At 50.2% G+C, this 7,638-nt stretch overlaps 1 pseudogene; it reads left to right on the top strand.

Annotated features, from left to right (window-relative positions):
• The first annotated feature begins 360 nt into the window (after positions 1-360).
• LOC144162201 (large ribosomal subunit protein uL1 pseudogene) lies at positions 361-1,464 on the top strand (annotated as a pseudogene).
• Positions 1,465-7,638: the final 6,174 nt, after the last annotated feature.

Below are 7,638 nucleotides of genomic sequence, written 5' to 3'. Positions count from 1 at the left end.
TTGCGTATTGCTGCGTATTTCGTATTGCGTATTAATTAACAATTAATTATTTAAATAAATAAATAAATAAATAAATAAATAAATAAATAAATAAATAAATAAATAAATAAATAAATAAATAAATAAATAAATAAATAAATAAATTGAATTCCTCATCCTATTCTTCCCGATTTCCGTTTTGTTCTCTTTAACTGACTTCTAATTTTTTTTTCGACGCGCAGTTTAAATACCTATGCAGCTGTAACACGTAGCCAGTTTAGAATATTTTCGTTACTGTGACGGTTGGCCAATCAGCTGGCTCGTGCTGTGTCACCAAGGAACACCGTCATAATCATTACATTCCCAAGAATGGAATCTAAGATGAACCACGAAAGGCTTCACAGCTGCATCTCCGCGGTCCTGAAGGCGTCGGCACGGAAGCGGCGCGGGTTCCTCAAGTTCGTAGACCTACAGGTGGATTTCACGGACTACATTCACCTGAGGGACGAAGGCATCAAGAGAGCGGTCGTGCTGACGCACATCCCCACGCCCGACATCCGGGTGTGCGTTCTGGGCGACGCGGAGCACTGCGAGGAGGCACGTGCTAATGACCTGCCCTTCAAGACATCGCGCGACCTCCGTGATCTTGACAGGCGCTTCTACTACGTATGCGGCTGCATAAGAGCATTGACCAACGGCTTCGACGCGTTCGTGGCATCCCGTCACATGGTCACAAAGTATTAACGCCGGCACTGGCGCGCCACGTGTGTCCAGAGCTATACGCCAGTGAAAAGTGCAGTATGTGCGGTGCGGTGCCAGCAACCCTAGCCCACATCATGTGGGATTGTGAAGTGCGACCGAAAGAGGCGGCGGACCCGTACGGGCCGCTGCCCGCTAGCATCACGAACGCCGTGAGGTCCGCAGACCTGGACACGCAGACAGCCGTCGTTCAGCAACTCGAGGCTGCTCTCGCGCGGCAGACGCGGGGGGAGACGCAGCGGGGGACCCTCGGGGGCAGGACGCCTCGGGGATCCGACGCGCGCCGAACCCGCCGACGCCGGCGCGGGGCTTTAGTCATCGGGACGCGATAACCGCGTGAGGCGGGGATCGGCCCTGCGCGGCCCATATCCCACGTCTACTTGTTGGCCCCAATAAAGTGTTTCTCTCTCTCTCTCTCTCACAAAGTTGAAGCACACTCCCGTGGGCAATGCCTTGGAGGCCGCGGGCAAGTGGCCGAAGCAGCTGTCGCTCCGCCAACCCCTGGTGGAGCAGGTCGACAAGGCCAGGGCCACCGTCAGCTTCTTCATCGGAGGGGAATCGCCGCGGGGCCTCGTCGTGGGCAACGTGAGGATGACCGCTGAGCAGCTGAGGGAGAACGTCGAAGACGCCGTCGGCCACCTGGTGGGAGCGCTGCCCGAGCACTGGGAGAACATCCGCACCATGCACATCAAGTCCACGATGGGACCGTCCCTGAGAATCTTCTGAACACCTAGCTCAGAGTGTTTGTACATACGCCAGTACCGCATGTTCTTTTTTTCTTCTTCTGGAAAAGCGACCAGGTGATCCATGGCCTTTACACGGCGTACTAAGGGGGCACAGCACTTGATTTGCCACTGGAGGACTAATTACCAGGGCACGGCGGCATGGATGGTTAAAAAAATTGTATTGTCGCCTGCAGCGGTCATGAGTGCATGGAAACCTTTCGTGTTGTTTTGTTTTCCGCGCCTCGCTGAACCAGAGAAATAATAAATCATAACTGAGGCTGTGACGAAATTTTTATACCATTTATTACCTGGCTTGCGTGACTGCAAGGGACATCTAAGGCCACTACATGTCTCATGCGCTTTGTTGTTGTGTTTTAACGGAGGATTTGAGATCAACAGTCAATTTAAGTAAAACTGGACTAATGGAAATGGAAATGCGTGGGGCCGTTCATCGTTTTGCAGATCGAGCTGGCATCGGTGAGCGGGCTGTAAATTAACTTGCAAATTTGTTTAGTTAAACGCTATTTCGCGGGTATAGTTTTTGATTAGGGCTCATTTTATTTTGTTTCTAGCTGTATTCTAGAACTTCCATTGGTTTTTGAGAGCTTAGAGTAAATTTACGCACCTGTTTGGAGTCATTTAGAATGGGGGGGGGGGGGGGCGGTGGTGATCCAACATCATAGAGACTTGTTTTTAGACTGAATTCTGTAATTTCCAAATTTCCAATAATATTTGAGAATTTTCTCTGACATACTGGACGTGTTCTGCAGAAGCCGTTGGTCGTATAGTGGGGTTTTGAAGAGCTCTTTGCGGCCGGTTGAGTAGACTGAGCATACTTATATCAGATGGACAAGGTTGGGTGTGCTATTAGTGCCACAGTAGGGACACCTAGGAACAGTAGGGTGCCTGGGAGTTGTCTATTTGATGATGACGTCCGGATTGTAGGCCGAGTGGGCATAGACCACAGGGGAAGAATTGTGCTGTTCTTGGTGTGAACTGCAGAGGAGCAAGAAAACCAGGTGGGACTTCGGCAATCCGTTGCCGGCGTATGTCTTAAAGGAGTACTCACACAAAATTTTGAAGGCGAGATAACTTCGGAGATAGATTGGTGGGAACACACATACATCATCTAGAATGTGACCTGGAACATCAGCGTACAACCTATTTAAAATCAATTTTAAAATGTGCGAACCGCGACCGAGCAGCCAGCGGAGGACCTCGCGCAATCGACATTCGCGGGATGTGGAGTAAACAAACAACATCCAAACACGTCACGAGTTTCTGTTAGCCGCTTTCGCACTGCCGGCGTTTCTCGCCGGCTCGCCGCTCCTATCGGAGGTCGGAACTTTTGCTCTCGAGCAACGAACGATCCTATCGCTGGCGGCGGAGGCGCCGGAATTTCGTTGGCTCATCGGGCAGCTGGCCGCGACCTAAGTTCTACAGCGATTCCAGGCACTCGATTTTTATTGCTTTTTATTGCATTGGACGCGAAAACGCGCCGGGGACACGGAAAGCGCACTGAGCGAGCCGCATGGTCGCTGTGCAGGCGGCGGCCACGGCCGCCAAGTGGCGCAGGCCGGCGCAGGTAACTGGCCCGATAGCTTGTTACCGCTGCACGAAATAAGACTCAAGTCCCGAACAAGGCAGCACATACGAGAAAGGAGTTAATGGTGCGATGGCGAACTGCATTAAAAATCGTCATCTGCACCGCTTACGAGAGCGGCAATCGAATATCCGCCGCAGTGTCAAACCTAACACATCTGTAGACAGACCTGTAGGCAGACCGGCCGGCTGCTCCCAGCGTGCGCCTCCCCATGCACTGTTTCGAGCGTCGCGCGTAATTCTCTAGCCGCGGCAGCAATTTGCACTCGCGGCGCCTGTATCACGTCCACGGTCGGTTTTTAATTAAGCGGCTGACGAGGTCAGTGTGTAGGGGCATTAGCAGAAACTGCCGCCGACGCGGAGTCGACACTGCTACGTACGGCAGCCCTGCTCTGTGATATCCGTCCAACAGTCACGTGGGCAGCTTTGTTTATACGAAATACAGCCTTTCGCGGTACCCGGTGAAACTGAAACTGGTACTGGCCGCATTAAAAACGTCTCGTACGCTGAAGCAAATCAGATTCATTAGTTACTTAGTGCAACAAAGAAACCAAGATGCAAAATTTTTGTGTCAGTGCCCCTGCCAGTGAAGTTCTCGTACCTGTTGTTCGTCCGGTTGTTCGTGGGTGGTTGGCGCTGGAACAAAGGAGGATTGTGTAAACACTCAACCAACTAATCGACGAATTAGTGGAATTCTAGCTCAATTGACTAATTAAAGCAAAAAAATAATGATGGTTGGGACTTTGCAAGTATACATTCAACAAACCCGCGCATTTTTGGATGCATAAAATGTGGCGTTGTTTAAAAATCATCCATGACCACTGGGCGGCGTTTTGCAGCCTTACAAAATGAATACGCTTCTTGGGAATATTGCAGCACCTCCCATTAATAACGATTCAAAATTCAAATTGGGTGGTTTAGCGCACCGAAGCAACACCTGGGCTACGAGGCGTACCGTAGTGGAGGGCTCCGGATTAATGTTGATCGTCACTTGGGGATCTTTAACGTGCGCCGAAATCTCGACACAGGAGCGTTTTCACTTTTCGCGTCCACCTGAGAAGCAGCACCGCGGCCGGCGTCCCCACCAATAACTAGACTGTACACATCCTATATGAAGCTATGCGTATGCGTGTGCACTGCATATCTGCGCATGACAGGCCCGTATGTCATTATTTTCCATCGGGGCAGCGCGTCTTTTTTGGTAGGAAAGGAAATAGAAAAGGAAGCCTTTAGGTTGTTCAGTTTGAGTTTCTCTAGTTGTTGTTCTTCGGCACCCGGCCATTGCACCACAATTACGTCCCCATTGTATGTCCTCGAAGGGAAATAAAATTCACATTTGGTAGAATTAAGATACCGAAGCTACTCCAGGGCTGCATTGGAGGGCTAGGGGTAATTCAGGCCACCTGGGACATCTAACCAGCGCCGAAATCTCGACACACGGGCGTTTTCATTGTTTGCCTGCATCAGAAAAATTCAGGGAGGAAAGCACTGCATTTTATTTCAAGCTGCTCGATCCTCTGTGTATAACGGTTGGCCTATCGTGGTTATGTCATCTTTTGTTGCTCCGTCACGACAGGAATATATGACAGGCATATAATCTTAGCGTCGTAACGGTTGCGGTGGTGTCGGATAATGGTGGCCTTCGCTGCAGCAAGCGCCTGTCTCTGCTTGCCGAGCGGTATTTTTCTGTTCCTTTGCATCTTCCTTTGAGGCGTACTCCCGCGGGCGACAACTTTTCACATCTGGCGCTGAGGTAGACAATTCAGAGTCCATCGCAGTAGACACAGCAGCGACAGCAGTAACGTCTCCAGTGGTGCGATTGTTTCTTCTCATCACCGTCTTCATTACCCCTATCTGGTTGCGTCGTTTTCTTCTTCAATCTGATGATGTTGCTGAGAGACTTGGGTAATCACCTTGTATAGCCTTACTCATACGCTACTAGCGTACACGTGCTTCGCTACTTTCAGAATTAGTGTGTGTAATTCACTCCTGTATGCCTCCAGTAGTGCGATTGTGTCTTATTATCATCGTTACGATCTTTTTTCCCCTTCGTCGCTTTATTCCCTCGGTTACTGTGACCACAAGGCTTGGGCAATCGCCCTGGTTAGCCCTACATATGCGCCCTTTCATGGTGTCGGTGTAACCACGCATTGATACTTTCACAATTAGCAAGCTCAAAATGCTACTGCAGGCTTCCAGCGGGGCAATTGTGTCCCCGCATTAGCATCTTAGCATCACCATGGTTCTTTTCCTTTGCGTCGTTTTTTTTTTCTTTTTTTTTCTACTTTTTTAGCGTATTGGTGCGTCCCCGCGGAAGAGGATTTTATCGTTTGCTTCCGTCTTCTTTGCTCTTGTAAGCCCTTCATATTCACTATTAGCGCAAACGTGCTTTGCTACTTCTCTCAATAGCATGTTAAAATTACTTCTGTAGGCCTCAATACATGTTTTATATGAGACAGGTTTCTAAGTCGAAGGCCACAACGTCTTCACAAAATCCAGTTTTTGTTAGCTGAATCCCAATTTTTTCGGCGATGGTGCAGGGGATGTGTGTTGAAATCTCATTCTGTAAGACACAGTGCCAAATTCACCGCTAATCTACTTGCTCTGTGGGCGATTTTTTGGACCATCTTTCGGTCACGACGACGCCGGACGCCAAATTATCGCTTACTGGGGCCGCCGATGCCAGCATTACACCGTGACTTTGGGCTCAGCAGCTCAACGCCCCAGCCAAAAGCCATCTCCACGTTTCTTTTTTTTTTTCTGGGCGAGATAAGATAGCGTAAGAAGAAACCATGTCCATGGTATCGTTACGTGCTGGCGGTGTTACCATGCTACTGCGTAAAAATGGAGTGCGGACTTAGCGGCGAAGTTCTGTCAGCTTGCTCTGCAAAAACGTAGAGTCCACGGAGCGTAACATGCGGGAGCACCGACTTAGCTGAGAAGAGCTCATTATGTACTAGTATGAGGGCTATGCCACGGAGCGGTTTCACCACTCAATCCACAAACGGTGAATCTTGGAGTCTCTGGACGATTGATAGCTTCGCGTGTGGCTGAGGCGGTGTGCGTCTGCAGCCGCTTTCGCTGGTGACTTTCAGTCGCGGAGCTATCACCCATTACAGATAACAGCACATAGCCACAGCGCGGGTGACTCCAACTTTACCTTGTTTTGTATTTATCCCTGGGGATAACTATTTGGCTTGTCAGTCAAAGCATTGGTGGTTAAATTCATTGGCGATGAAGACGTGCCGTAGTTCCCTCCCTTCAGGCTGTTACGGCACAGGACCTACATGCACTGGACGAGCGTAGAAGTAATGGAACCAGTTGTGTTTCTAGAGTGCCACCATACTATAGCTTGAGCAAATCGAAAGATCTTGCTTACTTCCTTTCGACGCAATGTAAATAAAGAAAAGACGGGGCTACGAGTTCACACGAAGCATGGCCTCCGAGATTCTCCCCAAACGCGCGCGGGGTGATCGCGGAGGCCATGTACGAAGCATCGAATGCAACGTATGAAGTTATTTCAAGATGCGAAATATGTAACCTGTTAAGCACCCGGGCACAGAATGTTTTGCAGGTATTTCCCCATGAAACGGTGCGTAAGCGTGTGATCCGTGACATGTTATGGCCGCGCGACCGTGGCCCTTTGAACTATAGCCAAAGGTGCACGAAGCAAAGAATAATCATCCGCTCGAAACAAGGCACGCATGTAAACTAGCGTGCCCACGGGAAGGATGCGGATTTTTCATATTTGCGTCACAGTCTTTGACGGTCCGGAGTAGCGGGAAAGGACGACAACGCCAGCGAGGGCCCGCGGTGGAGAGAAAAAGTAGCGGAAGCATAGAGGGCAGCTGAACGCTGAACGCGACGACAATCGCGTGACGTCAGAAGAAATACCGGTCGTCTTTTATCTCAGAACATGAGGTAAGCCGGGTTCCAAGGTATAACTTATCCGTTAGCACGCATGTCCCGACACCCCGTCATAATTATCGCCATCATAACCGCGGTATAACCCCATCCTGCGCCAGATACGAGATAGTGGCAGGCCGTCCTACTTCTCGCCTTATGGAGCAGCAAAACTGGTATGCAGAAACCCCGCTCAACGCCAGGGATAGCGGCTGATGAGTAGAGGCTGTGTAGTACGATGACAAGCCATTGCCCTCGCTCCTTATGCCAGGCATGTTTGTTCATTTTGGGACGTGTGCACACGTGAGAAACATACTTTTGTTTTGCTTGTATAACGCTTCTTACTCATCATTTTCGTGTTTACATTTCCCGTCGTGGCTCAAGGCTTTTACCGCCCTTGTTTGCCTTTTGCAAAGCGACTGGCGAGCGGTTCTTTCTTTCTGCCCCCCTGCGAAGCGACCGTGTGCCGCAAGCGGGCCGGAGGCCCCAAAAGGTCCAGTCAACTCCACAAGTTGTCTTGCTGTATAACGAAGATACGCTATTACGAAGGTGAACGGCCGACCAGACTGCGTAACTGTCACAGCGTGGTGGTCGAGCATGAACTCTGGGGCGCGCCTTCCGTGTGGGCGAGGGAAGCGCTGTGTGCTTGTAGGGGACTGGGAAAAGGGGG

This window comes from Haemaphysalis longicornis, unplaced genomic scaffold (genome assembly GCF_048455015.1).
Source record: "Haemaphysalis longicornis isolate Haplotype H1 unplaced genomic scaffold, Haemaphysalis longicornis Haplotype H1 scaffold_1, whole genome shotgun sequence".
Classification (NCBI taxonomy): Eukaryota; Metazoa; Arthropoda; class Arachnida; order Ixodida; family Ixodidae; genus Haemaphysalis; species Haemaphysalis longicornis.
This window is presented reverse-complemented; position numbering and strand designations above follow the sequence as displayed.